The following is a 14490-nucleotide window of genomic DNA, read 5'->3' as shown; positions in this document are numbered from 1 at the left end:
CAAATACTGTAACTGGCCAATGGAGCCATGATTCTAGACTAGCAGAAATATTACATCTAGGGGCGGCATGAGGATTTCACAAGAAAAAAATATATATGTATGTGTGTATGTACACATATATATGTATTATATATATGTGATTGTGTATATATACACATACATATGTGTGTATGTATACCTATGTACACTGTCTCTCCTCTTGTATTATCAACTGAAGATTCCCCATGAGTGAAATATTTGCTCAGTCTCTATACTGATAATATATATATATACACTGATAGGATAATGTGCCCTTGTATGGAGGTCGATGTTATCATGCAAATCCTCTTATCATGCTGCTCTTATAAATGCCTTTACTCTAAGTTAATTATATCATATGATAGTCTGTGGCAATATAAAGAAATTGGTGGGGGCTCATATGGAGTTTGAGGAATATCTAATGATGTTCCTTGAACTTGAGGTAGTTATCCTAGTTGGGGAAGTAGGCCAGAAGGCCACAATATGAAATAAAAACAAAACTTCAATCCAGGTCCTTTTTTTTTACTTTTTTTCCTTGGCTTGGGATTTTTGCCTATGTTCAGATTTTTGTCATGATATAATCACATACAAAATACATTTGGAATAGGTGTTTATAATCCAAAGATGCAACATCCTAAAGTAATCTAACATCGAATCAAAGATTGTTTTCTTTTTAAAGCTAGCAACAAAATAAGTTCTATGTGAGTAAATTTTAGCAAAATTATACAGGCAAATATCCAAGCAGAGCGAACTCAAAGGAAAGAGCAATAATTATCGTTCAGATAATTTGTACATTTATGAGGGTCTATCGTTTAGTTGATTCAAACATTGGGAGAAAAACTTGAATCCAGGAAGCCATCACACACCTGCATATTCCAGATGCTTACGGGGCATTTTTACCATCAATTAGTTACCTAGGTAGCACAGTGGATAGAGTGCTGGGCCTGAAGTCAAGAAGACAAGTTCAAATCCAGCCTCAGACAGTGTTACCAGCTGTGTGGTGTAAGGCAGATAATTTAACCTCTGTCTGCTTCAGTTTCTTCATCTGTAAAATGGGGATAATAATGGCACCTGCCAACAAGTATTGTAAAGATAAAGTGACATATTTGTAAAGTGCTTTGTAAACCTTAAAGCATTCCATAAATACTAGTTATTGTTTTTATTACTATTACTGAAATTACATGGGCTTCCTCCTAAGTGGAGGAATTAGTAAACATATTAACAGGAAAGACTCAAGTTGGAAATGCATCCTTTCATTTCCTATCCTGATACATATCTGTAAAGTATGCTATAATCTCCTGAATGAGCAGACTGGCTAACCTGTGTTTACTTCTAAGGAAACCAAAATTAGCAATTGTAAAGAGGCTGATATGCATGTGAGTAATTTCCAGTTTTGTGTGGTTGATTTGTTTTTGTTTCTGCACTGTAGGCCTCATCCAGCTAGGTTTGACATTTCAGATGTGTTTTCCGGATCATGCAAACAGAAGCATTTCTGCCTACTTAGCATTACACATTACACATCTGTCCCCTTCAGTGCCAGCTTTTTCTGCCCCTGGATTTACACAGTGGAAGGAGAACAGGGATAAAGGGATTAAAAAGCAATGATTTTCTGGGAGGCTTTAGAAGGATGTTGGCTATGATCTGAGATTACTTGATTCATCTATATGGGTATAACACTACTGGAGAAAGACTGGTCATTTAAAATGCAGATAAGCATATAAATGAACATTTTTAGCACTTTTACACAGTATCTGCAGAATTTAACATGAGTATCACCTAGAGAGCAATGGAGAAGAAAATGGCGGGTGTGAACAGGCTGCCATACATAGTAAATAAGAAGCTATGAGGAACCAGAGCAAACGACAATGTCAAGGAAATGAATGACTGTTAAAAGAAAAAAAAGATGGGCTGGTCACATGATGAAAGCAATGAATTACCAACAGACAGTCCAGGTCAATTCACGTTGACTATGTGATCACTGCTTCCTCTTCTAGATGACCATCCTTTTAATAACACGTGTTATAATTTTGCTAGAAATCAAAGTCCATCTAGTCTGTTGCCCCTCCCTATATCCTTCCTTATTTACTGGGCATAGATATCTTCATCCATGGGATCGCAGGATTATAGATTTAGAACAGTAAGGAAGTTGAGAGGCCATCAAAAGAAAAAGGAATCCAGCCTCAAAAGAGGAAAAGAAATCATGCACACTCTTTATATTGTCTTGGTAACGGCAGAGGAGTTGACTCTATGTCTGTGAATCAGGCCCTTCCTAGCATCTGTTGGCTTTTGCTAGCTCATTCATCCCACCCCGGCATGGTTGCTTCCACAAATCATGGCCTACCAGCGGGGAGCGAGAGGACAGAGATTCCAAACGCAGGGTCCAGAATGGTTGCTCTAATTTGCTGTACCCACGGGGCAGCTCTCAATGTAGATATTTTTCAACTAAGCATAAGGTACCCCTTTAGCTCCACATATCATTGGATACTCTGACAAAAAGCAGAAATTGTTATTTCTAGTAGGGAACAGAAAGACTGTAAATGGACCTCTTAATGATGTAAGGCTGGAGTTTTGCAGTTTTGTGCTCAAGTTTTCCAGATCTGAAGCTCTGCCAAATACAGTCAGCATTTTGCCTTTAACTGCATCTGCAAGTAGTCTCAACTTAAAGATCCTTCCCTTGAAGGGCCCAAAATGCATGCTCCTGAAAAGAAAATAAACTCCATACATCAGCTTAGTTGAATGCTGCTTCTTTTTTTCTTCTTCCTTTCTTTTCAAATGAATTGTATGGTCTTGGGCTGATATACCTACATCAAAGAATTCAACTGAAATATAATTGTATGTTCTGCAGGTGTGAAATTCAGAATTGTAGTTAGTTATTGATAACATCACAAATAAACAGAAAGGTAGGTGGAAAAAGTAATATTTTAATCCTTTTGCTTTTAGCCAAACTTCAAGATAAACAGATTTCGAGATGTTTAAGAGCTGAAAGGGGACAGAGAAAACATTGAGTTCAACGACTTCATGCTACCTAGATGGAAACAGATGCCCAGAAAGGGGTAGGGACTTACTTTCCCAAGGTCACATTAGTAGTCAGTGAGAAAATCAGGACTTGAGCCCAGGTCCCTGACTCCTAATCATGTATTTTTAACCTGCTACAACACATGAGCTCTTTTGGTACAAATAATTGTGACCACTCTTACTCATCTTTAGACAATCAGGGAACAAAATAAACAAACTCAAAATACTTTCTTATTGCCATGGCATAAATCACTATTAGCACTTGGGAAGCAGGCGAGTGGCCTTCTGTCTGCTCACATAGGTTCAGCAGCTCACTAATCTTTAAATCCAAATGATACTGCCTGGTATATTCCCAAATTTCTGGTAGTTCTGGGTACAGAACATGAAGGAACTGGGGATGTTTAATTTGAAAAAGACAAAGGGAGGACACATCATTAAGAATGTAAGGTCATAGATTTGGAGCTGGAAAGGACCATAGGGAGATCATCTAAAGCAAACCTTTTCTCTTTTTTTTTCCCTTTCGACAAGAGGAAGAAATGGAGGCCCAGGGAAATCAAGGGACCTGTCCATGGTCACACATATAGTAATCAGCTAAGGTGGGATTCAAATTCAGATGCCACAGTTTCAAGTTCTTTCCACTATACAACCCTGTCTCCCAATGAAGGGCTGCCATGAAGGATAAGACTTATTCTACTTTTTTATCCCCAGAGGATAGAAATAAGAGGAAAGAGTAAGAATTGCAAAAAAAAAGTAGATTCTGGCTTCATGCAAAGAAAACTTGATAATAATGATAGTGGGTTCCTCCTCACTGGACATTTTCAGTTGGAGCCTGGATGACCACGTGATATAGAGAGAATTTTTGTTCAGGTATGGGTTGGACTAGATTGTCTCAGAAGTCCTTTCCAACCCTGAAAGTCTGTGAAATCCTATCATTATTAACAGACTAAATTAATAATAATCATCATAACACTCAGTCATTTCAATCATGTCCAATTCTCCATGATCCCATTTTCTTGTCAAAGATGCTGGAGTGGTTTTCCATTTCCTTCTCCAGCTCATTTTATAGATGAGAAAACTGAGGTAAATAGGGTTAAATGACTTGTCCATGGTCTTCCTGACTCCAGGCCTGGCACTCTACTGTGACACTTAGCTGTCCAATAATAATAATAGCTAATATTTATATAGAGCTTGCTATATGCCAGGTACCATACTAAGACCTTAACAATTATTATCTTATTTGGTCCTAGGAGATAGGTGCTCTTATTATGGTCCCCATTTCATAGATGACAAAACTGAGGAAACAAGTTAAGTGGCTTACCCAGGGTCACATATCAGTGAGTCTGAAGCCTAATCTGAATTCAAGTCTTTCTAACTCTGAGCCTGGCACTCTATACACCACATCATTTAACTGCCCCTAATGGTGATTGAGTGAAATTCTGATAATAGCTACACCTAGTCATAGACTTGTACAATTGGAAAGACCCAAGGGATCACTGAGTTAAATGCTTTCATTTTACAGGAGAGGGTAGGAGACTTAGCCAAGGTCACACAACAAGTTAGTAACTTAGCTAGGACTATAATCAAAGTCTTCTCCATGTTAGTCTCCTTCTTGATCACAGTTTTACTCTAAGAGGATAAAGGACAGCATTGTAGATGGAAATTCAAACAGTAGATTAATTTATTTTCCTATGTGGTATGTGTTAGAATACAGACAGAAGAGTGTTTCATATTTTACTTGTCGAACAAAAGACTGAATAATATGGGGGAGAATGCCCTAGCAAATAGCTTTTCGTTCCCCTATCTAAAAGTCTGGTCAAAGTCCAGGTAGGACCATACCAGAATACAAATGGACCTCTTCCATGCAGCCAGCTGAGGGAAATATTTCTATAATAATGGAAAAGGCAGATGGCAGAAACAGTCAGGTGCAAAACTTAGATATAACCCCCAGCAATATTGCATAGATCTTATACAATACCATATAAGTCTTTTTTTTTAATGGGACTTGTTCTAGGAAGTTTGGATTCAGTCAAAGGGCCACATTTGAGGATCTAGAGGACCACGTGTGGCTTCAAGGTTGCAGGTTCCCCAACCCTGGATGACAGGACATCACTAGTCCCTGGAAAACTCACCTCACTATCCCTGCCTCTACGAGTTTATTCTATAATATATATACACTGCCATTAAGCTGGAATCTCATTCTGTACCTAATGACTCAGATGTGAAAGTCACCTGTGGAAATCTAGCACTAGCTACTATTCAACTTGAATTCAAACATAATTATCAATGAAGTGTCAAATATTTGCATAATACTATACCAAGTAATTTAGCGTGTACAAAAATGTACAAGACACAATTGCTGCCTTCAGGGAGTTTATAGTCTAGTTAGGAAAATAAAACATCAACTTGGATATTTAAAGCAACATAAAGGATGAATAACAATTGAAGACTGCCAAGTCAAGTCCATAAGAATTTATTATGTGCCAGAAACTGTGCTATGTCCAAGGAATACAAAGAAAGGGAAAACAAGAAGTCGCCTTCACTGTAAGACGCTCAAAATCTAATGGAGAAGACAATGTGACAACTACTATATAGAAATAAGATATAGAGGATGAACCAGAGATTACCATGGAAAGAAGGCACTAGCAATGGAAGGATGACAAAGTAAGGCAGGGGTCAGAAGGTAGAGGACCTTGAAAACCAAGGTAAGGAGATGAGATTTTTTCTTATAGGCAAAGGAGAGTAAAAAGGTTTCCGAGCACAAAAATGTTACATGACAAAGATGTTTTGTCCTCAGTAATCCCCAGCACTTGGCACATCCCAAACCCAAAGGTAACTCAGAATAGGACCCTGTCCCCTTGAATTAATAAATGAATAAATAAAAATGCACTTACTAGGCATTTACTATAGGCCAAACACTGTGCTTGGCACTAGAGATACAAATTGAAAAACAAAGACCATCCCTTCCATCACAGGACTTACATTTTAATAGGGAAATGTAATACACATATGAGGGAAGCCTTTATAAAGGAGGGGCCTTTTGGTCTGGAATGTTGTAGGGATGGTGAGTCGAGCTATAGGGGATTGGCTGATAATCTGATGGATGCGAGGCAAAACCAAATAGTTGTGGGGCAGCTAGGTGGCACAGTGAATAGAGCGCCGGTCCTAGAGTCAGAAGGATCTGAGTTCAAATCTAACCTCAGACACTTAACATGTACTAGCAGTGTGACCTTGGGCAAGTCGCTTAACCCCAATTGCCCTGCCTTCCCTCTCCCCCCTAAAAAAAAAAACAGAACAAACAAAAAAACAAACAGTTGCTTTCATTTGCATTGCACTACTTTTCAAATGAGCTAACATGTAAAGCACTTTCTAAATCTTAAAGAACTATATAATGCCAGCTAGCAGCAGCAGCAGTAGTAGTGTAGTGATTTGGAATAATTTTTTTCCTATTTTGTTTTTGATAGCTCAGATGTCTTCTTTGAAAACCTTCTCTTAACATCCTTTGGCTATTTACCTTTTGGGAACTTGGTCTTCTGAATGAATCAGTTCCTTTTACATTGTGAATAAGAGAACTTTATCAAAGAAGTTTGCTGCAAAGATTATTTTTTCCCCTATCAACTGTTTATCATTTAAATTCAGATAATTCTTGAATTAAAATTGAATCCCACTGGTTTTAGTTATACAAAAACTCTTTAATTTTATGTAATTAATATATTCTGTGATCCTCTCTATCTCTTGTTTGGTTATAAACTTTTCTCCTTTCCATAGCTATGAGGGAGAATTTCTCCCCTGCTCTTCCAATATGTTTGTGATGTCATTTTTAAACATCTCTAAATCATGTATATATTTGGAGATTAGCTTGGTACACAGTATAAGATATTGCTCTATACTTAATATCTATCAGAAAGTTTTTCAATTTTCCCAGCACTTTATATCAAATAATGAGTCCTTATGCTGTGGTAACCTGGATCCATTGGGTCTGGAGAACACTATGCTACTGTGTTTGTTGTTTCTGAATGTTTTATACCTAATCTGTACCACTGATCAGCCACTTTATATTTTAAGCAACACAAAATTGTTGGGTTAACTTTTTGCTTCTTAACTTTATGCTTCTTAGCCTGATATGAGATCTGGTATTGCCAGGCCTACTGCTCTCCCACTCATAAACATTATTTCACTTGAGATTTTTTACCTTTATTCTTACAGATGCAATTCATTGTCATTTTTCTAGCTCTGCAGAACAGTACTTTGTTAGTTTGATTGGTTTAATATCAAGTAAGTCCATTTGTTTAGGCAGTATTGACATTTTTATTTTATTGGCACAGTCAATCCACAAGAAATTAATATTTCTCTAATTTATAAAGGGCTATTTTCATTACAGCAAAGTGTTTTGCAGATGCATCTGTATAGCTCCTGAGTGAGCCTCAGTGGATAGGCTAAGAAATATTTTACATATTTTGTAGTTATTTTGAAATAAATTTCTCTTACTACTGGGTTTTGTCAGTAACATACAAAAGTCCTACAAAATGAATGGGGATTTTATACCTTGGAAACTTGTGAATTAATTCACTGCTGCAATTAATTTTAGTTGAAATTTTTAGGGTTCTCCATCTAGTAAATAGAAGTTTTGTTTCCTCTTTCTTTACTGTGTAAAGTAGTAGTGATCACTGATAATGAGTATCCTTATATATCTTGATCTCATTGGAAAGGCTTCTAACTTTTCTCCATTACATATAATTTTTGCTCCTGTTTTTTTAGATAGATACAAATTACCCTATTAAGGAAAGGTCTATTTATTCTTGTATTTTCTATTTTTATTTATCTATTTGCTTTTTTTTTTGAGGGGAGAGGGCAAGGCAATTGGGGGTAAGTGACTTGCCCAAAGTCACATGGCTAGTAAGTGTTGTGTCTGAGGCTGGATTTGAATTCAGGACCTCCTGACTCCAGGACCAGTGTCCTATTCACTGCACCACCTAGCCACCCCAGGATTTTCTATTTTTAAAAGAAAAAAAAAGTTACATTTCATTGAAAGCCTTTTCAGAATCTATTGACATAATTGTGTGTTTTTATTATTTTATTATTAACATTGTCTATTATAGTAATAGTTTTCTTTATACGGAACCAACCTTGCATCACTAATAAAAGTTCAGCATGATTATAGTTTATAATCTTTATATTACATTGCTGTAGTCTACTTGCTCACATTTTATTTAAAATATTGCATTATTGTTCATTAGAAATATTGGTGTTTAGCATTATTTCTTTGCTTCATCTCTTCTGGGTTTATGTATGAAGACTAAATTTACATGATAATAATAACTTGGAAGGACCTACTCTTTTCTTATTTTTTAAACATTTAAATACTAGAACTAATTGGTCCTTAATTCTCAATAGACATTCAAATAAAAATCCATGTGGTCTTTCTGCAAGCTTTTTTTTTTGTCTTTTGGGGATTTATTTGTGGAATTTTCAATTTCTTTTTTTCTAAAATTGGGTTTTTTAAAATAACATTCTTATTCTATTAATGTGAACAGTTTACATTTTGGTAAGTGGTCATCCATTTCATCTAAATTATCAGTTTTGTTGACACATAATTGGGCAAAATAATTTTTTTTATAATTTCCTTTGTTTTCTCTTCATTTGTTTTGAATACTTTTCATTTTTATATGAATGACTTGGTTTCCCACTATTTTTTATCAGAATAGATAATATTGTGTAAATGTTTTAATCTCCTAATTTTATAAATATGATGTCTTTGTTTTTGTCTTTGCTTTCAAATTTATGAATCTCTTCTTTGATTTTTAGAATTTCTACTTTGGTGTTTGAAGATTTTTGATTTATCACTTTTCTAGTTTTTTTAGTTTTTTACCCAATTCATTGACTTGCTCTTTTTTCTCTTTTGTCAATAGAAGTATTTAGAGACATAAATTTTCTCCCATGGACTATTTTAATGGTATCCCATAAAGCTTTGCAGATTGTCTAATTGCTGTCACTTATTTGATGGAATTTTCTTTTGTTTCTGAGGTTTGTTCTTTGACTTACAGGTTCTTTATGATTAAATTATTTGATTTCCAACTAAGTTTTTTTTCCCTTAAAAACCCTTTATTGAATCTTATCTTTATTAAATTGAGGTCCTAAAGGATGCTTTTAGTTCTTCTGCTTTGCTGGATTTGCTTGTGATGTTGTAATACCCCATTGTATGGGCAGTCTTTGTAAAGGTACTATGTATGGCTGAGAAGTATGTAATTTCCTTTCTTTTTCCTATTTGTAATTACTAGAGATCTATAATCTCTAATTTTTCCAAAATTCTACTAAGTTCCTTAACTTGTTTTTCTTTATCTTTTTTGTCATATTCCCCAGGTCTGAAAAAGGCACAATGAAGTCTCTCATTATTATAGTTTTACTCTCTCTGCAATTCAATTGACTTTCCTTTTAATTACTTAGATGTTATTCAATTAAGTGAATATATATATATATATGTCATTGACATTGATTCATCATCTTTGATGGCTTTAAGCACAATGCAATCTTCCTGCTTATCTCCTTTCTATGATGTGTACTTTTACTACATTTTTGTCTGAAATTATGTGTATTACTTCTACTTTTTAAAAATTCACCTAAAGCATAATAGGTTCTTCTCCAACCTCTCATTTTAGCTCTATATGAATTTTTATGCCTCAGTGTTATTTTTTATAAACATGTTGTAAGGTTCTACTTCCTAATCTATTCTGCTATCCTTTTCTGTTTATAAGCAAGTTCACCCCATTTATAATCACAGCTGTGATTGTTAATTATGAATTTTCCTCTACTCCTCCTTTCTCCTTTCTTTACAAAGAAATGTGGTGAAGTTTTCCCTAATGTTTGTGGTCTGTGAAATGGCAAGATATGTTTCTGTTCCATTTTACCTCCTCTCTCCTCCATGCTGTACTCCTGACCTCAGCTTTCTACAGTTTCTCTCTTTCCTTTTAAGCCTCCCTTCACATTGTCTTCTCCAAAATTAGAACTCATTTTGCTTATGACTATTACCTTACCTATTCTGCCCTCTCTTGAACCTACCTTTTAAACCTTAAAACTTTCTCTCCCCTATCCCTGTCACTGCTCATTTCTACATTAAGTTTAATGTCTTTCTATATCATGCTCTCTAAGTGTTCAATCTTCCTTTATCCAATACAGACTAAAGTGAGACATATGGGATGCCCATTCCAACTCTTTATTCCATGTTTGTAATACTTCATGTTATTATTAAATTTAAAAAAGATAGGGCACAGAAAGAAAAAAAGAGACTCTCAAAATATCTACAGTCTTGGTATTTATACTGTAAATAATAAATAAGAAAGATTATAAAACTATAAATTCCTCAAGGGCAGAGAACACATCAGTGACATCATCATCATCATTGTTTACATTTGTTTAGTGCTTCTTAAGGTTTGCAATGGAGAGAGTGTCAGGTTTGGTGTCAGAAAGACTCATCTTCCTGAGTTCAAATCTGGTCTCAGACACTTACTAGCTAGTTAATCCTGGACAAGTCACTTAACCCTGTTTGCTTCAAGTCCTCATCTGTCAGCTAGAGAAGGAAATAACAAGTCACTCCAGCACCTTGGCCAAGAAAATCCCAAATGGGGTCACAAAGAGTTAGACATGATTGAAATGACTTAACAAAAACAAGGTTTGCAAAGACCTTTATTTACATTATAGGTGGCACAGTAGACATAGTACCAGATCTAAATTCAGGAAGACCTGAGTTCAAATCTCAGATGCTTCATAGTTATGTGACCCTAGGCAAGTCTCTCAACCTCTGCCTATTTCCTAATCTGTGAAGATAATAATAGCATATAATATTTGTAAAGCATTTTGTAAACTATACATGTATGTGTACAAATATGTGTATAGATATGGACAGAGACATATAAATGGAGAGAGATGGTATCTATTATTATCATTTTCTCATCTGAGATAGCACGCTTCTCTTGTATGCCCCTCCCTATCTAGCTTTGGTGAGAATCAGCCAGTATAGTGAAAAGAATTCTGGATGGGAAGCTAGGAGACCTGAATTCTAGCTCTAACTCTACCCTAATTAGCTATATTACATGATGATGATGGTGGTGGTGGTGGTGATAATGATATGTAGCTAGCATTTATATAAAGTCTTAGCATTTTCAAAGCACTTAACATATATTATCTCATCTCAAGGTACTTTCCTTATCTTTAAAAGGACTAGGTTGGGTTATAAGATGATCTCTCGGGTACCTTGCAGTTCTGAAATTCCCTTTTCTAGGTGGAAAATGGCTCTTTCAATAGTTGTTGAATGGAACTAAATCCTGTCCTTATTTCTAGGCACCAGCCCATGCATTCAGATGCATCTCCAATTTATATATTATTTATACAATTTGAATTTTGGCAACACCAATAGGGAAAAAAAATTCTAAGGTAAATCCCCTTTTGAAACCATGGCCCCTGGGCAATCTCATCAGGGATCCTCCTTCTGGTGTACTCAACACATCTAATTTTAGATGAAGGGTGAAGGGCTGCGGGTGGAGGAAAAAAAGAGATAATAGATTCCCAGAGATGTATATATAGTCTGGTAGGAACTGGTAGGTGAGCACTTAGTTGTCCATAGAAATGGAAGATGGGTAATGTTTTACCCATAAGGGACCATTAAGATGCTCAGAGATGAAAAATATGAAGGTTTCTATTACAAAATAAAATGAAGTACAGGTAAAATGGAGACAGAGTTGACAGAAAAAGAGGCTGGATGAAATGTGAGGGGGAAGGCAAAGCATTTCTGCAAGCAAACTCCATTCAGGAGTTCTGTTCATTGTATCTGCATCGTCACTACCCAGGAACTTGTAAACAACCTGAAAAAAAGAGTTTACCACTAATCCATTAGAATAGAGACAGTAAATATGAATGCTTTGGGATCAACTAATATTTTCTCTCTCCATAAGCCAGAGGTAATGTATGTGTATACCTCCACATATATAGACACATTGTTCATAACAAGGGTGAATCTATAACAGAATTCGAATAGCTTACCTTATGACAAATGATACTTAATAGCATACAGGCTGAAGTGGAGTGGGAATAGCAAGAAAATAGATTTTTTTGTTCTCATTCAAGAATAATTCTTATGAAACATGGTCATTCAATAGAGAAAATAAAGCCATCCTTTCCCACATTTTTATTTGTCATTTGACTATCCTTTTTGGATTAGCCTTCAGACAACAGGACAAGTTGGACAAGGTAACATTCTATAACAACAAAAACAAAATAAATGTTCATTTAAAAATAATCTTGGGGGGCGGCCAGGTAGCACAGAGAGTAAGAGCACCGGCTCCAGTGTCAGGATGACCTGGGGATCAAATCTGGGCTCCAACACTTAGTGCCCACCCAGAAACACCTGGCCGTGTAACCTTGAGCAAGTTACTTAACACCGATTGCTTTAAAAAAAAATCTTGGTAAAAAAGTAAGAACATTGTTGAGTACAAGCACAATGTCATAGAAGGAGCATTGGATTGGGAATTAAGAAAGCCAGCTTCTCATTATGATGTTGATCTAATTTACTATATTACCTTGAACAATTCACCTCACCTTGATTTATATACTTAGTAATTATTCTAGTACCTGGGGTAAACATCATTGGAAATGGAGGGGAGTGGGGGAGGGACCTAAAGAAAGTACCATGGGCTTTGGGACACAAAAAGTGGGGAGGGAGAGCCCCCGGAGCACCCTTATGCTGAGAGGCTGCTACTGAACAGAAAGCAGGTTGATGACCAGATAGAGAGAGGCTTACATGCAGTATAAGACATGGTATTCCAAACTTTATCATCACACACTGGACCATTGAAAGCTTTCTTTTGGGGTGGCTAGGTGGTGCAGTCAATAAAGCACTGGCCCCGGAGTCAAGAGGACCTGAGTTCAAATCCAGCCTCAGACACTTGACATATTTACTAGCCATGTGACTTTGGGCAAGTGACTTAACCCCAATTGCCCTCCAAAAAGCAAAAAAAAATAAAGCTTTCATTTGAGTCAGTCTTTGTCATGGTCCGATGAAGTCTTGCTGGAGGAAAGACAGTGTAGCCTCCCTCCAAAAATGCCTTTATTACCATGGTACATCCTATGATCCTTGCACAAGTAGAAGCCCAGGAGGTGAGAAAAAGCAAAAAGTGGGCACAGTGGCAGTTGCTCACTTGACCTTGAGATTTTTGTATTGAGAAGAAATGTGTGGTTCAATCAGCTGGCCAGTTGGCCCTAAGAAATGGAACACAACAAGATGGATACCCAAGTCAAGATGATAGAGCAAAGTTACCATGGGATTCTTGGTCATGGCATGGCCCTGGCAGAAGGCTACTAGTTGTAAGTGAATAATGGAATGGGGAAGATGAGAGGAAAAAACAATCTCCCTAGATGTTTGGCACCATGGAACAAAACCCCGATCACCCCATCCATGATATTGCTCTGAATTAGCCTCTGAGTGCCTCAAGTTTCACACCTGCAAAATGGAAACATTCATGTGTATGGTACCTACATACATTTTAAAGGTCAAAGGCCATTATATATGTATATATATATATATGTATATATATATATATAAAGTATTGATAACCTTAAAGCTACACACACATATACCAGTTATTAGTGTTGTTGCTGTTATCTCAGTCTTTTTTAATAGTGTTCAGATAGAAATGGTCCTGAAACAAATCACTCTACTGCTACTATTCTTTTGCATTTAATGTTCTACAGATTATTTCCCAGGCTGATACAATGACTGCTTTTAGTAGTCGAATTACAGCTAGGTGGCAGAGTAGGTAGAGTGTTAGGACTGGAGTCAGGAAGACTCAACTTTGTGAGTTCAAATCTAACCTCAGAGAGATACTAGCTGTGTGAAACTGGGCAAGTCATTTAACCCTGTTTGCCTCAGTTTCCTCATCTATAAAATGAGCTGGAAAATGACATGGCAAACCACTCTAGTGTCTTTGCCAAGAAAACCACAAATGGTGGCACAGAGTCAGACACAACTGAAATGAAAACACAGACACACATACATAACATTAAAATGTAAGTTGATCCTCTGTCAACTCGGTGAAAGTATGCTTGACACAACTCCAGGAGCAGTAAAGAGAACATGGAGAATATGTGACACATCCAGCTCCCATGTGATTTTGACTTCCTTTGTTGACTCTTTATATTTTGAAATCATTTTATTCCTTGTAGATTGGATATTGTGAGAGTACAGAATAGCAACAATAACCATCTACTAAAAATGTTATTATTAAGTTTTTGCAAAACAATGTCATGTTCAGGATACTGTAGACAAAAGTTTGGTCCATGACATAGTTATTGTTTGAGCTCACTAGGATATTTTGAATTCTACATCTGTAGTATGAAGATTTGTCATCTGTCAGTTCATGACATAGAATGTACTTCTGATGTAGGATTCCATCCATGAGGTCAGGTCTTGCT

Source organism: Petaurus breviceps, unplaced genomic scaffold, assembly GCF_028583685.1.
Source record: "Petaurus breviceps papuanus isolate PSGF00001 unplaced genomic scaffold, PetGlider_PUasm1.0 174, whole genome shotgun sequence".
Taxonomy (NCBI): domain Eukaryota; kingdom Metazoa; phylum Chordata; class Mammalia; order Diprotodontia; family Petauridae; genus Petaurus; species Petaurus breviceps.
This window is presented reverse-complemented; position numbering follows the sequence as displayed.